Raw genomic sequence first — 20,884 nt, 5'->3', positions numbered from 1 at the left:
CCATTAGAAAATATGGCGTTTTAAAGTCTAATTGCTTTTTAATACTAATAGCCATAAAACACATTATTGAAAATGATGTCTCTAGAATCAGTTTCACCCACTCTTTAATTCGGCATACATATAATACACGAAGCGAAACCTATTTGTAAAAAATCTTAGGTTTTGTACGTGGTTCACGCTGTTGCTGTCGCCCACCTGGCTGCATTGAGCACGGTGGCACACGCTGGGAATCAAAAGGAAACTTAACGTCTTTTAAAGTTGATATATAATTGAATTAAACGCCGTTGAGTGTGTGATGTGATGTCAAAGTAAAGACTGATTTGTGACGCTTTTGAAATCCTTCACTTGTGTTTTAAAATGTTGGCTTTGCACGTTTGCCGGAGACCAAAGGTCAATCCGCAACTTTCTCGTTTGTGTGGAAGTTTCCTGGGGTTTCCCAGATTTCTTCTCATAGTATTAACCAAAATCAGTCTAATTAAAGGTCCTATTGTGTTATATGAAATAATATTGCTTAATTACACGTAAAAATGAGATTGACTCCCATTTTAGTCAGTTTGAGTCCTTTTAGTTCCCTCTCACGTAGCACTCGCCAAATTGCGTTTAAAATTCTTGCATTTTAAGGTTGCTTTGCCTATTTTTGGCATTCAAGTGTTGTCAATTGTATTGTTTAAATATCAATAGAATTGAAATGAACTCATCTTAAAATCGGCATACACATAATACAAAATTAAAGTTTATAAAGTAAATTTTTTTTTAAACGAAAATCACAAGTTTTCCCAGTAAACCATGCTCCTGCTGCCTCCCAGCTTACTGGGACCGTGGGAACTGGAACCATATCATCTCTAATATTTCCTGTTTCATTAATAAAGTATGAGCTACAGATTGGAACCCACAGTAATTACTAATTAAATGTATCATGCAGTCAACAGCAGCTAAACTGACAGATATCCGAATGGAGTTTGGCACGTTGAGGGTGTAGCGTCTCCACATGACAACAGCAGAGTGTGTTTTAACGAGCAGGTTCCTGCAGAGAGGACACACCTGTGTTAATGAGCCTGGCCTCATGTGGAGAGGAGAAGTCTCCCCAGTGAAAATATTTCACCCCAAAGTTCACAAATCCAAAACAAACTGCTGTTTATGAGAGTGAAGGTGATCGGCCTCCACCTGCTGCTCTGTTATTTCATATTGTCTTTAACAAGCTGCTTGTTGTTGTGTCCCAACACACATGTGACTTTAATTAGTCGTTTGGCTTCCACCCAGGCTGCATGATACTGACAGTAATTACACTGCACTTATTCTGCTGCATATTTATAACAACATTCAGACAATGATTTGTTTTTAGCAAACAAGAAGCTCTTTTAATTAACAACTGAGTTTGAGTTTGATTTATATTGGGCGAACAGTCCCAGGACAAGACGGAAAAGTGATTCATGCTTGGTTTTGTCCTACAGATCTTTTTCAAATACTTGTTCCTGTTTCCATAATGATGTTGGTTTCTCTCCTGTCGTGATGTTATGTCGTCTTTGCTGGTGGTGAATTTTACAGACGTTGACGTCCTGTCACACAGATGTGAGATTTTTAAAAGTGCAGTCTTGTCTAAAAGTATCTTACACAAAAACTCTGACGTTTCTGGTCGGATGTAGTTCTTTGTGCTGGAGGTCAAGTCACTTTGGTGCCCTTTTTATTTTATTATTTGTAAAACGTTTTGGGTATATTTTTCATTCAGTTGTTTTGGGCTTGTTTTGATGCTCAGAAGACAAATGAAAGATTAAAAGCAAAGTGGTGTGACAGCAGTTTAATGAAGGTGATGAAAACTGTGGTGTTTGTCAAGCAGTTTCTTGGGTTTAACTGGAAGTCCATCGATTTCTTTCGCTGCTCGTCATGCAGAATGCTTGTAAGGACTTTTTTTAATTGGCCTTTACACACACGCACACAGTGTGATTACAGCCATCTTGCAGTTTTGTTGCGTCTCACACTGTGTGAGATAGTCTGACAAAACCTTGGTCACAGTCTGGGTCAGACTGCACAATTATGAGCTTTGAGTCATGTCAGGTTGTGTGATGAATGTAAATAAATACTGTCACAAATATACACACAGACAAACGTGTAGTCTACAGTGTGTTTCTACAGGGACTTTAAACGTCTCATCAGTCTTTTCTGCATCGTCTCATGCTGTGTTCAGGTGACTGGGTTTGTGGATGTGAAGCTGCAGTCACTTTGTGAGTTTTCAGTCACAATACTCCGACACTATCAGGATGTTCACATCAGATATGTTTGGTTTCCAAAACCTCTGAATCGTCCGTCAGTGGTCTCAAAGTGAGAGTTATAAGACGTAAGAATATAGTATGAAATAGATGTAGGTAAATATCAATCAATCAATTTTATTTATAAAGCCCAATATCACAAATCACAATTTGCCTCACAGGGCTTTACAGCATACAACATCCCTCTGTCCTTTGGACCCTCACAGCGGATAAGGAAAAACTCCCCCAAAAAAACCTTTAACAGGGGAAAAAACATGGTAGAAACTTCAGGAAGAGCAACTGAGGAGGGATCCCTCTTCCAGGACGGACAGACGTGCAATAGATGTTGTACAGAACAGATCAGCATAATAAATTAACAGTAATGACATATGACACAATGAGACAGAAAGAGAGAGAGAGAGAGAGAGAGAGAGAGATGCAGGACAGACGGTAATGACAGTAGCTTACAACGACATTAATGAAAGTAATAATATTATCGTTATAGTTCTGGCTACTGTGGTACAATATGTTGAAAATAAAAAGTAATGAATTCAATATAATGGAAATAAGGACATGCATTATGCTGTTTAACAGCAAAGCAAAGTTTTCTTGTAAGTATTGAATGTTTTCTCAGCTTGATCAGATATTTCTGATGACAACCCAGTCGCCAGAAAAAATGTTGGCACTGTACGTTTGCGCAAACCACGAACATGTAACATTTTCATGTTGTTATGTAGCAGATGCGTTGAAACATGTTGGGACCTGTGTTTCAGCAAAGCAGTGATTAATGCGTGGTTTAAGTTTAGGCACAAAGACCTTTCGGTTATGGTCAGGAAAAGGCTTTCAACAGGCTTTATTTGCACTTAAAACACCCAGTTTTGGGGCACATTCCCTGCTGGAAATGCAGCAATGTTTCTGTAAAAATCAATCTCTTTTTGTGTCACTGTCCCTGCCAGAAAAACGGCAAGAAGTCACTACAGAACACCCATGTTTGGTGTCTAAATAAATCACGGTATTGTTGTTTGTTGGTCTTGAACAGTGGTCGGTTTGGCAGATGTCTCACCGAGGTGACACCCATCCACCACCCCCTCCACCTCCTTATAACAAAGTCTGCTTGTATCCTATGTCACGTTAGAAACGTTGGTATGAAATGAACATTTGTAAGATATTCCTGGTTTGCAAAAAACGGACAATGTCAACATTTTTTTCTGGAGACTGGGCTGCTGATGAAATTATAATTTTGTTAATCTGATATTGTAGTTACTCAAAGTTTTTGACTGGCTGTTTTGGACATTATTAAACACTTTCTACCACATGGTTTTGGAAAAAGATTTTTGTCGGCATATAGCGTAATTAAAAAAATATTCAGTATTGTGTGGAGCACGTTTTGCACTTTTAAACAGGTCAGCTTGATTTAAATTGTGATTTACACATCACAGTCGATGTAAAGTGTTTTCGGACGTTCTGATAAGACTTTTAACCTCAGCTGTTTTTCTGAGAGTTAAGAGAAAACACAGAGCTGCGTTCATTTGTTCAGAGTTGGGGTAGAAAAAAATGTAGTTTGAATCTGCTTCTTGTAAACTTCAGCATTATTTCTGTGGTGTTCATACTCATACAAATTTCCAAGGACGCTGAGCTGCATCCATCCTTTCTACCCATAATCCCTTTTGTTTTGTTGTCTTGTTGGAGGACTGAGGTGTTATCAGGCGTCTCTTTGCTGCTGATGGATGCTGTTGAACTACATGAGGAGGAGAGTTAATTTGGGTCCTTTCATGGGATCTGTATGCACCTCAACACTTTGTCATATTCAGAATAATTACATTCAAAGTCAGACTAAAACAAAAACTGACACAGAGTGTCCTCTGCGAGTCTAAACGAGTCTGTTTTCACAGCTGAACTGAGCTCATAGTTCTCTGTCCGCACCAGAGTTCACTTTAAATCCACTACGCTGTTTTTAGGTGCACCAAGACTGCTTTTCTGGATTCTATTGAAGTTTTCATACTTCATCAGATGTACTAAATTCTCTGGAAAAAATTCTGGTTCAGGTAAAAAAAGAAAATCGAGCGGCTCGAGTGTGAAACCGTCCTGAGACACTGAGGCCGGCTGGTGTTGTGTGATGGGAGTGAGCCGAGGTCGAGCTGAGTGTATTTAGTGATGTAAAACTGTGGAGGTTTGATTTTCCACCATAGAAAGGAAATGACAGGGTGGGTGGGACTCTCTCACTCACACACACACACACACACACACACACACACACACACACACACACACACACACACACACAGACTGAGGCAGCACTGGTCGTGTTTCAGCTTTCAGAGATGAACCAGCCTCTCAGACACATCAGAAAACACAGATTTAATGTTTTAGTTTGGACAACTTTTAAGACATTTTTATGTATATTGTAGTTAATATTCATGAGAGCTAAAACAAACATGTTGTCAGTTAATTGTCAGTAGTCAATGAATCAGATTTCTGACCCCCTCAAACACACACAGCGTCACCCTGACATATTTTGTGTCACAAGTCGGTATTTTAAGGAGCAGCGTGCAGGATTTAGTGGCATCTAGAAGTGAGGATTGCAGACTGCAACCAGCTGAAACTTCTCCTATGTGCTAAGTGTGAACTCCAGGTTTGGATTCCCTCAGTGTTCATTGTTCAGGAGGTTTTTACTGTCAGCTGAATTACCTGCAGAAGGCTCTTCCTCTCCAAAACAAATAGACCTGGTGATTCAAACTGGTAAAAACACTCAGTGCGTTTACATGTGCAGTTGAGTCGAGCTGAACTAGGCCATTTAATTGGTCTATTGTCCTTGTCCCAGTATACAAGCTTGGGAGGGGCATCGATTTGTTGACTGAAGTATGTCCAACTCGCTACAATAGGTGGCAGTATGCCCCCTTTCAGCTTGTTAGTATTGGACCTTTTTCCGGTCGACCTATTACGTCACAGACCAAACAATCGACAAACAAGTTAGCTACAGTTAGCTAGTGACAAACTGGTACCATGGTGGACAACTTAAAGGGATAGAGTCCTCACATCCCTTGCGGAGATCAGCGGGGGGAGCGGCTAGCACACCTAATGGTAGACGGCGCCCCAGACTAACGTCCAAGAACACAAAATTGAATCCACAGAGTATCTCCATACTGCTCATCCATAGTGATCCAAGTGTGCTGCAGCCGCGACATAAAAAGTTGTTTCAAAAAATGTCATATGAACTCTGTTTTTAGCCTCACTGTAGCCTGCAGCTCTGACTGCTTCTCTGTGCTCCGCATTCACGTGTGCGCGCCTGCGCGAGACCAGCGAAAGCATGAGCTTTGCTCACCCGTGTTTACATCACGTGACACGTGCACCGCAGGGAGAGACAACAGTAACCACAGTAGCTAAAAGATAATTTGCACTACAGTCTTTTAGCAAAGGACAGCCCAACATGTCTGAAGACTTTGAAACTGAGGAGGAACAGCATTTCTTTGTTGAGCCGTATTTGTTTGAGCCTGAGTATATGGACGGAACTCAGGCTACTGGACGAAGCAGCCGCCGCAGCTCATGAACCTAACCCTCAGCCAGCTGCAGAATACCGGAGTCGAGCACTGGAAACCTGGTTCTGTAGTTGTTTCAAATGCAAAGCAATCCCCAGATGAGGAAAGTCTTTGCTGCTCAGACTGGGAATTGGCGATGCCTGCACTTGAGAATCTGGACATCAGTACTGACGAGACTGCTGCTCTTCAGAGATCACCGATCACCCTGAGCCCGCACACGTGAGCGGGGAGCACAGAGAAGCAGTCAGAGCTACAGGCTACAGTGAGGCTAAAAACAGAGTTCATATGACATTTTTCGAAACAACTTTTTATGTTGCGGCTGCAGCACACTTGGATCACTATGGTTGAACAGTATGGAGGTACTCTGTGGATTCAATTTTGTGTTCTTGGACGTTAGTCTGGGGCGCCGTCTACCATACACCTGCTGATCTCCACAAGGAATGTGAGGACTCTAAAACTTCACCTGAGCCTCCGTCGGCATATGGGTGAGTAGATAATGGCTGAATTTTCATTTTTGGATGCATTATCCCTTTAACAGCTCTGTACATTTCGTCCATCCAAAATGCACAGCTCTGGATGTAGATTTCGCCATGTTGTTACTAGCTTCTTCTGTTATGCATTTAATGCTTTCGACTTCCAGGTCAAAGCCTGGGGCGGACACTGTGGAACATGTGCAGAGCGCCTCGGCCAGTTTGGGTCCCACTGACTACATTGCATTATCTGGGTCTGTTGGTCCGACTGAGAAATTCGATTTAGTACAGTTTCAGTTGGACTAACATGTATTTTAAAAGTCTGGTTTTAGTCGGACCAACACAATAAATCAATTTTCTCCAATGCGATGTAAACATACTGACTGAATAAAGCAGTTTCTAAATCTGTATTTTTCGGTCACAGCTTGGTGCGAAAAACACAGCCATCACAGTGGCCATTGTGAAAAGTGAATGGCCCTATCTGTAACCAGTGTTTGGTTTGTCTGATCTGGGCTACTGTAGAAACATGGCAGTGAACATGGTGGACACTGTGGATGAGGACCTGCTCCCCGTGTAGATATAAACGGCTCATAGTGAGTTACTATTTTCAGGTGATTATACTCAAAAGAAAGCATACTTAATATATTATATTCCAATTCTGCCATCATTTCCATTTAAATCTTGCACACTGGACCTTTAATTGATGGACCAAAACCTGGTAAATGATTGCAGTGGTCCTTTAATCCATCACGTGGTGATGCACATACGTGTTACCAAAAGATTTTGCATAGATATAAGGTATACACTGCTTGTGCAGGTTGGGAGACCTCTTCTTCCATGATCAAAAGATAGATTCATTTATGCTTTTGATGCTACACGTCCTTTCACAAACTCTGACTCTACTTTGCTTTCGCACCCCCTCTTTCACAGGCGGTGTCTGTCTGGTTGTTTGGTCTGCGCCACAGCCTAAACGAACTGAACCAAACATATAAACAAACCAAAGACTGAGCTGCTTATTACGGTGTGTCTCTCCGGGAAACCATATTAAATACAGATGATGTTTACCAGTTTCAGAAGGCTCATCTTGTCTTTATTACCTGCAGCAGGATCATTTGAGATATATGTAATGACTCAACCACACAACTGTATTGTGTATGTGAGAGCAGTCCTTATTGTGGACTCTTTATTGAGACACTTTGGTAATGTTGGAGAGTTAAAAAAGGCCGAGATGATCACAGTAGATGAGAATCTGTGAAGCTGGACTCTGGTGTGGTTACACAGGTAACGTTAGTCTGTCAGATGCCTCACCTCCACAACAGGAGGAGTGAACCAGACCACCAGAGAGAAGGAGAGAGGGAGCGTGGGAAGGAGATGTTTGCTGTTGTCAGAGTGATGTAACTCAGTGTCTCCTTCTCATTTAGTGTGTGTGTTTGTTAATGGTTAGCTGTGGTGTGGGGCCCCTCAGGGAGGCCCCTGGCTTTTGTCTGTATCACACACTGAGGCAGACTGAGGAATATCCTAGTACACGTCATAATGTTTTTAAATTCTTTGAGCAGTTTGATTTCAGTTCCCTGTTTCTCTTCTGCCGTTCCTCGACACGCGATGCTTTCACTGTCTGCTGGAAGAGTTTCATGACTAGAAGCTGCAGATTGTCATCTGAAATGTTTAACCCTTGTGTTTTGTTAACATTGCCTTCACTTCATCATTCTTGGCCCACTGAGTTGTGTGTAGATATTTAAAATCTACAATTTTTTGACTGTAAAATATTTTATTTCCTTCTGCGCGAGACCAGCAAAAGCATGAGCTTTGCTCACCCGTGTTTACATCACGTGACACATGCACCGCAGGGAGAGACAACAGTAACCACAGTAGCTAAAAGATAATTTGCACTACAGTCTTTTAGCAAAGGACAGCCCAACATGTCTGAAGACTTTGAAACTGAGGAGGAACAGCATTTCTTTGTTGAGCCGTATTTGTTTGAGCCCGAGTATATGGACAGAACTCAGGCTACTGGACGAAGCAGCCGCCGCAGCTCATGAACCTAACCCTCAGCCAGCCGCAGAATACCGGAGTCGAGCACTGGAAACGTGGTCGTGTAGTTGTTTCAAATGCAAAGCAATCCTTGGATGAGGAAAGTCTTTGCTGCTCAGACTGGGAATTGGCGATGCCTGCGCTTGAGAATCTGGACATCAGTACTCATTTAGTGTGTGTGTGTTTGTTAATGGTTAGCTGTGGTGTGGGGCCCCTCAGGGAGGCCCCTGGCTTTTGTCTGTATCACACACTGAGGCAGACTGAGGAATATCCTAGTACACGTCATAATGTTTTTAAATTCTTTGAGCAGTTTGATGATTTCAGTTCCCTGTTTCTCTTCTGCCGTTCCTCGACACGCGATGCTTTCACTGTCTGCTGGAAGAGTTTCATGACTAGAAGCTGCAGATTGTCATCTGAAATGTTTAACCCTTGTGTTTTGTTAACATTGCCTTCACTTCATCATTCTTGGCCCACTGAGTTGTGTGTAGATATTTAAAATCTACAATTTTTTGACTGTAAAATATTTTATTTCCTTCTGATTGATTTTTATAAAAAACAATATTTCAAAAAAAGTGTTGAAGTGCTGCTGATCTTTTCTTTTGGCACAAACAGGGCACATTTAATTAAGCACACGCCAAATATCAATCATTAAAAAGCAAAAGCAGCATGTGTATACATTCAGTAGGCTATATCTTCAGTAGCTAGCTAGCTAACCCTACACTTTTCAGGGTTTGATTTTGGTTTTGGAACAGGGAAGAAACGTGTATCTTTTTCCAACCTCTCCAGGTAATGAATATCATTAATACACGACGTGCCCCAGGCACAACATTTAGCTCCAAATCCACAAAACCAGCCTGAAAATGAAGGAAATCTGAAACGACTGCATTAGAGTCAATGGAGCACAACTGTGTTGTTGTCAGACCCTGGTCTGAGCTAGCCTCGCGTGACCAGGCTCTTCACATACGGCAAAGAGCCTGATTTCCATCCACTCTGAATTTTGTCTGGATTCTGGTTCCGGTCTAGAGAGCGGATCCGGAATTCACCAAATTCACCAAATTAAAAGTGTTCACCAAAGTAAAACTTTAAATTCTGGCGCACCATCGATTTCCGTCGCCAGTTCCTCTACGTTGGAAAGTTGAATCGGAAAAGAAAGAAGAGTGAAGACTGTCGCCACGATCGATACATTTTAATCATTTAAACATGGACATACAACAGTCTGTTTTAGAAGAGGTTCCTCAAGAAGCTTGTCGGGTACATAAAATAACCTCTTTAAAGCCGCTACAGAAGCTTTGCCTGACAAATTTAATTGACGGAAAGGCGCATCCATCGAATTCTGGATCCTGTTTCTCTCGCCCTGGTTCCGGTTGCTTACCAAAACGGCCACTAAACGGCCCCAGACTAGGTCTGAGCTGGGCCAATACTATGTTATGATTGGCTAGTCTGCATCAGGGGGCAGGACTTGGCGAAGGGTCAATTCTCATAAAATTAGAGAACTTCGAGTATCAAGCTGATAAAATGATGTGAAGTTTGTATGTAAGTGTTTTTTGAACTGTTAAAGGACCAAATAGAACATGAGGGTTCAATAAAGTTGGAAATCAGATCAGAGTCTTGTCATGTCTGAATAATCTGAGAGCAGAGTTTTAATCTGGTGCTGTTAGGTGTGTGTGTGTGTGTGTGTGTGTGTGTGTGTGTGTGTGTGTTTCGACTCCACCCTGCTTCGTTTCTACAGATTTTTAAGTGACTAAAACCTGCAGAACAATTGGAATGGTCCTTTAATGCATTTCAGAAGTCTTAAGTGGAAAATCAGAATCGTCCCAGTTCACTAAAAATACTAAATAAAATAAGTCAAATGTGGATTAAATAAAAACCTGCAGAAGCTGATGGAAATCGTCCCGGGATGAACTTAACTTTGTGTTTCTGTGTGTGTGTGTGTGTGTGTGTGTGTGTGTGTGTGTGTATGTGTGTGTGTGTGTGTGTGTGTTAGCGGTGCTTGGCAGCTCCTCTTGGAGGAACCGTAATGACTGATGCTTTATCGCTCTGAGATTGCAAAACCTTGTGTGTTTTACCTGCCTGTGTGGACATTAGCTAATGTGCTGAGTGATGAGGTGTGTGTGAGTATATGTGTGTCTCTGTGTGTGTGTGTGTGTGTGTGTGTGTGTGTGTGTGTGTGTGTATAAAAAGGGTGTTGGCCATCTGCTTGTGCAGACAGGTGTGTTGCGTCATGACTGAAGTGGAAAAGGGATTTCAGACTCTGTGTGTGCATGTGTGTGTGTTGGCTGGTGCTGAAACTATTAGTCAATCAGAACATTGAGATTAGGCCAACAATTGTAGGCTTAGGTTGTTGTTTATTTTGCTTCTGTTGTTATTTACTCCCCCTTCCAAACAAAGAAATGTTCATTATAAAAAAAATGTATAACTGAACTATTACATAAAGTCACTCAGTCTTTCATTGCACTACCTTTGAATGAGCACAAATTGAATCATACGTATTTATGAAACAACCTTTACAATAACCTTCTTTCATATGAAGCATAAAATAACTGCTTCAAAAGCCTTTTGCTATATATAATGCAAGAAAATTTCAATTTATTTAGAACATCCGTGCACAAATAAAGGGTGCTCAAAGTGCAAAAAATATTAAAGTGATTAAAAACAGCAGCATCAAGTTCTGTGGTGGAATCTTTGAACAGCTTGTCGGCCAAGGAAATCTCTTTTTCAACTTCATTAAGTTCTTGTACAAAGTTAACAAGTCAACACAAACTTAACGGCACAGTAATAAATAAACTGACATTTTCTTGCACTGAACTCTGCCTCTCTCCCTGTGAAGCTTTTTTCTGGCTGTCCAGCTCAGTTGTATTGGTGTGCGGGTATCTCCTCTGTTGTCCAGTGTACCGACACACCCAAGATAAACTTTTTTTGTTGCCCTAAGTAGGCACAGTTTCACAGCAGCCCTTAGGCTATATGTAATATCATGATTCCCTCTCTAATATGCTTAATGTTGCTGTAAAATCATCAAAACATTTATCCTTCAAACAGCTTAAGCTTCCTACCTTATACTCAATTTTACAAGATTACATCGAACACATCATGAGAACGTTATATATCCGTTCATCTAGTGTTTTTTTTTTTTTAGTGAAGAGAGTAAATGTAAATCAGTGCAGCCTCCGTGCTGTTAGATGCTAACAGTCCACATTAGCTTGCTCTCCTCTGGCTGAATTTAACATGGATTCGTTATTCATAGAGAAGCATTATCAGGGAAACAACATCCCCAGATGCTTCAGTAGTGAGTTTACTGCATCCTTTTGTCCTGGCGGTGTCCTGAGAACGATCTCTGTTTGCCCCGTGCACATTTTCTATTGTCAGCAGGACGACAGGAAGAAATTAGTAGTGAAGCCATATTTTTTTAGCCTGCGCAAGATTGTGACACAACAGAAAGACATCAGCCACCGCCTTCAGGCACCAGGCACCTATTTGTTGCCTTTCCTGCTTGGGAAATTATAAGTGTGTGACACATCAAAAGCCCTGATTGAGTAGGACAATTGATCGCTTTATTGTATGGAGCGAAATAAAACAAAGCACCAGCGAAGACGACCTACCACTGAAAGAAAAAACTGTCAGTAGTCAGCATCAGGAAAGCTACGTGTCGTATGTTTTCTCTCTTATTTTCTTCTGTCGTGATAAGAGTCATAACACATGTTATAGAAGCTGTTGTGCACAGATATAAATACTGTACAAGTGTGCCCTCAGATTTTGGCTTTCTCATTGGTGTGTCCTGGGGACAGAAAATTTGAAAACCACCATGTTAGACCATGAAGCTTAACGTGGTCCAACAAAACATGCAGAGAGCAAGTCCCCAATGCAACACGCTGCGAAACTGATGGAGGAAGACCCCAGCAAGAAACTAGGCCATTGTACATCTTTTGAATTTATTCTCTCCAAGTTCAAAGTTGCCTGAAAGGTATTTTAACCGCTGTCCTACATCTGTGTGTGACGGGAACAGGCCAGACAGGATCTGTAGCTTTCGGGTGAGACCATAATCAGACAGTGTGACCTCATTCACAATGACACACACACTCTCACACAGTTAACCTGCAGTACCCTCGGGCTGTGCTTTTGAAGAGTAACTTTACTTGACTCGTGGTTCCGCAAATTTTCACTGAAGCTTCAGTCTGTGTTTGAACCTGGAAGACGATCGTTCATCTGTAAACATATCTGTTACCTTTTTAATATGCAGCTGTGACTCAGCCTGTATCCACTTCATTAGGGGCTTTTTCTTTGGCTCTTTTGTTGCTTTGAACACTCTGGTTGATAATGATGCTCTTTGACCTTCCAGGCTGCTAAGGTTGTGTTCAGACCGACATCAGCACTGTGTGAAGGTCCCAAAAAATGCTAAAAAAAAATAGTTTCCTGTTCTGCTCACATACCCCTATTTCAACAAAATTAGCGTGTGTACGTGGGTTTTATAAACATGGGTTAACCTGTTAGAAAAGGACTATGGACTCCTTTGCTAATGCCAGTAGACCCGAGCTTTGTACGCGGCTCTACGTCACAAACAGGTTAGGAAACAATAGAAAGCAGAATGGAGGCCTGTGAAAACGGTACATTGGTTTCTTCTTTTTGTGTATCTCTTATTATTCAGTCTCACTTTCAAACTTGGCGCAGACCAATTAAGATCAATGTTTGAGCGCTGCTTGGGCAGAGACAGACATTTTGTGGCGCCACATCATTGCATCTCACCGGTAAGGGGCTAAAATTAGCAGATTCACCCAGGTGTCGCGTTTCCATCACTGCCATCAGAGCCAGAGCTGATAAATACCTGTGAGTACCGCAGAGTCATTTGACCCAGGTGTGAATGCCAGTTGTAACTTTTCCCATTACATTTAAAAGCCAGATGTTAGCTGGTGTTTGCGGGTTTTTTGTGCAGTGGAAAATAGCTAATCTCCGTCATATTTTTACTGTGAACCTGTTTATTGTGGAGACGGAGGATGAGATGATTGTCGCTGTAATAACTCTCCAGAGTTGTAAAATCCTGCCTGATAGTTTTATAAACCTCTGTGTGGGCGTCTTACAAACCTTCAGACTTATGGATCTGTTAGTGGCACTGAAATCCCCTTGATCATATTCAGTTTCGCCATTACCTCAAGCAACACATCACCATCACCGCAGCCCCAACAGTTTTCATAGTAGATAAATCTCTCAAGTCATTGCTTTGTAAAAATGTTGATTATAGCCACCCACGTTTTCCATACCACTACACCACCATTACCACATAATGATTGTCTATTTTTGGAGCTGCATGGCCCACTCTAACTCTCTGACACTGCCTTTGTTCCTGTAGAAACCATTCTCATGCAAGTCCCGCAAAATGTAACAGCTACAGCAGCTTGGAAAATGGCAAATGTGGAGCATTGAATTGGATTAAATTATCATTTATCAGACCACAAATGAAACAAAAATTAGCTAGCTAGCAAACCCTGCAGTCCCTCAGCCAGCCAAGGAAATATGGGAGTGAAAGTTTTCAGATCAATACATGGGACTAGATGTCAAGATATATTCTGACCATTATTATTTAGTTTCTCTCAAGTCCCCCAACTGAAGCGTTCCTGTAATGTCAATCACTATCATCGTATCACGGCAGCCAATACTCAATCTGCACTTTCAAAATCTCTCTCTGTGACACATTAACTAACTGCACACACACTTATACACACTTTGACTCTCTCTTTCAGTCACTCCGTCGCCATGGTGCTGTGTGTCAACAACATTTTTCGGCCAGCTTGGCTCGTTGAACTCTGACAGCTGATGGATGTTTGGTTTCAGTCTTAACAGGATCGTGTGTGTGTGTGTGTGTGTGTGTGTGTGTGTGTGTGTGTGTGTGTGTGGTTTAAAAGTTCAGGCTTCACTGCTTATTCCTGAAACTCAACTTTCAGTTTTCATTTTTGCATCATGATGTTAATTTTTTGTTGTGTACTTGTTTTTTTTCCACTGCCATCTTGGATTTTCTCACTCTTCCCCCCCACAGACACACTGGTGTTGTGGTTCAAGGTGAACTTTTATTTTGGTGGTTTATGTGCTGATGAAAGAGGAACTATCTGTCAGCTCAGGTGTCACTTGTAAAGCAGCATTCAGTCATATTAGTTATATTCATGTTTTAATGTTTCCAGCATACTCAACCACAAGATAAAGTTTATATAGACCTGGACATTTTCCAGTCTGTACAGTGAATGCACCACGCTGACAGGCTTTTCAATGCTTTTGCACCTATAAGAACAAATGAAAGAATAGCACATAGAGAAAATTATATTTAAAAAAAAAAAAAAATCAGAAAATATAAAAACATGTTTAGGGTTGGTTTCCCAATACTGCCAGTCACAGCATCTCAAAAAGTCCCATGGTCATTGAAAATAGTCTTTTAGTAGTGCGATAACCGTGGCTGGAGGCATTTTCTTCAGGTTGTTTGTCTGTAGGTACATACTTGCATCCATCTGTCCCGTTCTCTTGAGCGTGATATCTCAAGAATGTCTTCAGGGACTTTCTTCTAACATCCAGTCAGAGTCAGCAATGAACTGGCTAGATTTTAGTGGTCAAAGGTCACTGTGACCTCACAAAACATGTTTTTGGCCACAACTTAAGAATTTCTATGTTAATTATCACAGAATTTTACACAAATGTCTAATAGGTTAAAATGATGAAGTGATGACATTTTAGGTCCAAAAGGTCAAAGATCAACTTTACTGTGACATCATAATGTATCGCCAGATACTGAACTGGTGACAGTAGTCTTGGTTTTCCAATGCTTCTAATATGCGTGCAGCAACATCCATATTTGAAGCATGGTCAACTGTCATGGCTACATAAGACTCTGGACAGACATGGATGTTATGGATGTGTCACTGCATTTTGACTGGTTCATGAAAGCACTCAACAGCGAGGCGGTAATTCTAGTGTGAGTCAAACTTTTGAAAAATGTAAAACATATACTTGAAAGCCTTATTTAAAGAGATTCGATGTTTTACACTTTGATGTGACCAAACGCAGCTGTGACTGTTTCAGAAAGGAAGCGGGGACACTTGGGAGACTTTCCAAAAATTGTACATCAGGCCTCATGAAGCCATTCAGTGCATTCCACTCCACTGTGATTGTTACTGTGGTCATAGACCTTGGTACATTGTTTCATCGGGTCTTGGAATTTGTTTACGACATGTTTTTGTGGGCTGTTGTAGCCTTGTTCCTCAAGTAGCCTCCTTCATTACACGCATCTGGGTCTTTTGCCCCCTTCAGCTCGTCTCACCTCTGGTGACTGGGAGCTCCTAAATATCTCGGACTCAGCAGTTTTCCATTTTGTTGTTTTTGGTATCTTGCTTCTTCTTTTCCAAAAATATGATACATGTATAGATCAGAGGATGTTGATCACCAGGTGTGGAGATACAACAGAATTAAGGTTGTAGTGACTTGCACACCTAACATTACGATCAATGGGATTTCTGAATGGCAGTCTGTTCATCCAGATTGGAAAGAAGTTTGGTTGACACACTTATTCCATTTAGATAATCTACAGACAAAGACCCTCATGTCTGTTTACGGATTATAACAGGAGAGAAACATCCTTAAGACGTAAAGACAAAAACAGAGGAAACTGGAGCTGCACCAAACCAGATACCAGACACTGACTGGGCAACATTGTTTTTCACTTTTGTCACAATAAAGAACAATAAGTATCGAGACAACAAGACAGCCAGAGGTGTAGGGGCTGAACCACTTCCCCATCCCTTGTCATCCTCAAAGCTGTGCTGCTAACAAGGCTAAAAATACAATCTTAAGAGTGCGTCACTCTGTTTTCCAGAGATTTCAAGTGAAGTGAAGCAAAACCTTAAACAAAACAATAATATTGCCGTGAACTGAAGTGCAGAGACGAGTGCAAAACCACCGTGAAGTTCATGAATCGTTTTTATTTCCTTTGGAAACTGGAGCCACGAAGACTCTAATGTGCTCGTACATGCAAACGTCTCCCTCATCCATAAGTCATAGCTGGCAGGACTGTTTGAATTGGCCATGTTCTCAGTCACTCACACAGAAACCTCACAGCTCTTCTTACTCCCGCAGTAACTTGTTTGTTTTGTTCCCTCTTTCCTTTCTTCAGTTCTTCGGTTTCACTCCTCCAGGAGTAAAAAAAATAACATCGGAGCTGCTGTCATATTTTAGATCTGCGACCTTTGCTCTCTGGTTTTCACTGCACACGTTGCTACTGAGGCTCAACTGAACTGTGTCAGCTGGAAGATGAAGATGAATGGTCCAGATTCCCGGCTTCTGCTCCCTGTTTACTGCTCCTGTCCAGATGATCAATATTTACAACCACGATAATAACTGTAACCAGATCATTAATCACAGCCACATCAATAATCGCAACCAGATCACGGCTCATGGCGCCCGCAGTAATCTCAAAACCAGAAAAAGTATAACTTGATAAAGACGTCTGGAGAAGTTTTGCAATTTGTTTCGGGTGTTTGGACTCTCCGCCATGAAGAATGGTTGTGGAGGAATTAAGGAAGCGTGACTTGTGGTGCTGGAACAAAAAACACATTTTTGGGGAGGAAGAACAAAACCTCTTTTATGTTACAGTTTACACTGTAAGAAATAGAGCTGGAGTCAAGACACTCCATAAAACCATCCGTGCAGAAAACACCAACACATTACCTCCATCCTCCATCCATGAGATGTTTCCTGCAGAATCGCAAACATTAAACCAAACTATCAAAGGGATCCTGTAAACTGGAGTTAACTGTGGAAATTAGGTTATGTTGGACATGTAAACATTGAAAACTTTTAAATTACTTGTTTACTCACAGTCCTAAAGCAAACATCATGAAGAGGGCTGAACAAATGGTAGTTTCCATGTTGAAAGAGTGCAGTTTTCACATTGCATTATTAACAATTAGAAGACTGAGGAAGCTTGAAAACATGTTTACTGGCATGTTTAGTTGGAAACCTTCATGTTCTCTGCTGGTGTAGAGTTGTGGAGTTGTAGAGGCCGTTGTTGTTTTTCACCACTCTGTGCTCCTATTTCAATTGTTTCTTTAAAGATATGCTTGATGTTACTAAACACGGGACTCTCCCGAATGATGTCACATACATATATGTTTATGTTGTGGCCAAGAGTTTAAGTCATTTTTAGCTTTCCCACTGAAACATCACGTTTTGTCCGTCAGTTTGGCAGATGGCTCAAAATGCTGCTCAAAAAGCCTTGGATGTCGTTGCTATGGAGACAGAACAATGAATCAAAACACTTTATGAGCAAAACACAGCCCCGTAATTCAATGGCCATAATGCAAATAGATGTTGTTTCTGAGTAGCCTAACTTTGTCCTGAAAATAACAATATATGGCATACGGAGCTAAGAGGTGTAGCAACTCTGCCAAAAGCCTCATTCAGGTGTGACTAAACCATAAAGCAGTGTTCAGTCTGAGGGTTTAAAAAGCTGCTGAAAGCACACGAGATGCACCACATACATGAGCCAATCAGCTCCTGAGGGCAGGTCAGCTTTGATTGAACATTTGGCTCACCTACATATCCTGAACCTTCCTACCTGGACAACAAAAGTGTGTCCTAAACCTGCAGCTCAGTGTTTCACAGACAGAGATGGACAAACAAAAGTGTCAGTGCAGCCTGAGGGGATTATTCATGTTTGATGTTGACCCTGAAGATGTTTTATGTATACACAGAATTAAAGTTTTGTGTTATCAGCTCTCCTCTCACACCATTAGGCCATACTCTGTGTGTGTGTGTGTGTGTATGTGACACAACACACAGAGCCTCTGTGTTGCTGCAGAAGAGGTAACATGAGAGTGGCAGGGATATAGACTTTCACACACCACCTCTCTGCAGAGAAAGCTTCTTTGTTGGTTTCAGGTCTAAATGTGGCAGCTTTGTGCTGATTATTCACTGCGAAGCTTTAAGGAACAAAAGTCACTGAAATCCACTTTGAGACATTTAAAGGGTTTATTACTGGAGTTTCTGTGTGTTAATTCACAGTCAAAGTGATAAACACAGTAGTTAAATGTCATTTTTGGGATTTTTTTTGGCTTGTTACTCAAGAAAGAGGCCTGTTTGCTACCCCTTGTCATAAATTGTAGATTTTTTCCCCCCTCAGATTGTTGATAATTGCTCTTATATCTGTCCATGACATATTAGGCCAATAAACATGTTCAATTGTGTTTGTTTAATTCTAAAAAAAAACAACTATAAAAATGTCAAGCCGTTCTACATGTGACAAATGACTTATGGGAGTCTCTGCTGGTTGCCTGGCAATTGCTCAAGGCCAAGAGATAGTCCGTTGAATGAAATGGCAAACTGTTGCCTTTACACTTTTTGTACGGATTGAACAAACAAGATATGATGTGTCCACTGTTGAGCTTTAGCGGTGCTGGTGGATGGATTTTGTTACCTTTGGATGGAGCCACACCAGCCTTTCCCCCCCTGCTTCCAGTTTTTGTGCTAAGCTGAGCTAACTGGCTGCCAGCTGTAGCTCTATAACAGACAAAAGCAAATGAGAATATTCCCTAAATGTAGAATCTTTGGTTTCAAGAGACACAAGACAGTGAAGGTATCCATAACAAAACAGACAGGAAGATATTTTCTCCTTCCTCCCATCTTGTTAATCATCTCGCGAACCCCGAGATTCAGACTCTACATGGAAAAAAAGGAATGAATAGTCAAATATTTATATTGAACAGCCAAATCTGAATTGACTGATTCTGTGTCGGGTATAGCCCTACCAAAATCATGAAAATGTAACATTTAAGTCCAGTGATAGTTTGGTTCTGCTAAAGGTTTAAGACGCTATGTCAATCAGATACAATGGAGGTTAATGACAATTTGTCTTAGGGGGAAAAAAGTTACAAATGCATTTACACAGACTCTTTGTTTCCTCATCACCACTAGTCTTCCTCTTTGTCTCGCAGCAGATGTCCATGTCTTTATGAAGCTGAATTGTTGTCATCGTGTTGCTGATGTCTTTGTGTTCTGGTGCTGAACTGTCTTTTGATGTGGGGAATTAAATGTCACACACACACACACGCAAACACACACCTCTGTTGTCTGGATGGAGATGCAGCAGACATGACGCAGAGTCACAGTCACTGTTCGCTAAATATTTGGTTAATGATGATCCGACGATGACAGAGACAGAGACAAAACCCCAAACCTCTAAATTTAACCAACCATGCAGCACTCCAACTTCCCAACACACACACACACACACACACACACACACACACACACATACACAATGTGGTGTTGAACAAGGTCTGTGTGTGTGTGGTTGCAGTGGATTACAGGGGATTATTCAGTGATAATCACCGTGGTGAACCTCCTGCAGCCTGGCTCGGCTACAAACATCCAAAACTCCTCTTACTCACTCTCGGTCCATTTATTCTTCTCTTAGCTTCTCTTCTCTTCTTTTTCTTCTTTGTTCTCTTTTCTTCTCTGTTTTTACTTCTAGGTATTAAATCTCAATATTTCTTTGGCACTGACAGAATGTGTGTGTATCACACAGGCACTGAATGTCTTGATTTATAATCTTGTTTAGTTATACTGTACTTTGATCAGATATTATCCTGATTTAGTTTAGATTTGATTTGATATTACCTTATTGCCATTCAGTACGTTTACATGCACAGTTTAATTCCACTTTTAATCAGAATGAAAGGCCATTCTGATTAAAAGTGGTCATGTAAACGGTCATTCCGATTGAAAATTAAATCCGATTAAAGGGGGTGGTTTATTCCGTTTGTCATTCCGAATGAAAGAATGTTGTGTGCATGTATACACTCATTCCTCTTTAAGTTCATTCCGGTCTTTCTGCGCATGCTCGTTTCCTTGCCCTTCTGGCGCGATGACGTATATAGTGCGCATAGCAACGGGCTGCATAGCAACGGGTTGAGATAGAGCAGTCGGACTTGTTGCACTCACCGGTTTCCAATCGCCACAGCACGGTCTTCTGTCTCCCTTCTTCGACCTTCTGCCTCCCTTCTCCTCCTCAACAGATGAAGCATTAGCAGAACAAGGTTGTTGTCGTATTGCTGCTTCAAGAATATAAGCAAAACACGCCCGAAAAAGGCACTAAGAACGGCGTCGTCAAACATCTTGTTATCTGGAGCGAGGACTACAGTGTTTTCTTCCGGTAAACGTAAACACGTAACATCCGCCCCGCCCCCTATCCAATCAGAAACCTTCCCTGACCCAAACCTTGCGCATACCTGAATAAAGGCGATTGAACTGATCTCCCATGTAAACCCTCATTTGGAATGAATATTTCCCATGTAAACTACCTGGAAAGACTTTAATTATGAATGAGAATGAGAAGCCATCATGTAACCATAGCCATTGAGTAGTGAGACAATGAAATGCAGTTCAGCATCTAATTAGAGGTGCAAAATGCAGAATAATGTATAGTGGTAATACAAACAGTAAGCGTATTCACATCAAGCATTTAACAGTTGCAGACTGTCCGTCATCACACTGTTTGTCGAGAGAGAGACAGTGAAATCAAAGGGAACCTTGCACATATTCAATCAGTTACATGTCATCGCAGTATATGCAGATGAAT

General features: G+C 41.3%; 1 protein-coding gene across 2 annotated transcripts in view; it reads left to right on the top strand.

The window, feature by feature from the left end:
- The window catches only part of LOC125894403 (filamin-B), an 89,907-nt gene that overhangs the window by 617 nt on the left and 68,406 nt on the right, over nucleotides 1–20,884 (top strand). The gene's annotated exons all lie outside the window — the stretch shown is intronic.

Source organism: Epinephelus fuscoguttatus, linkage group LG1 (assembly GCF_011397635.1).
Source record: "Epinephelus fuscoguttatus linkage group LG1, E.fuscoguttatus.final_Chr_v1".
Taxonomy (NCBI): Eukaryota; Metazoa; Chordata; class Actinopteri; order Perciformes; family Serranidae; genus Epinephelus; species Epinephelus fuscoguttatus.
The sequence above is the reverse complement of the archived record's forward strand: the minus strand, read 5'-3'. Positions and strand labels throughout refer to the sequence as shown.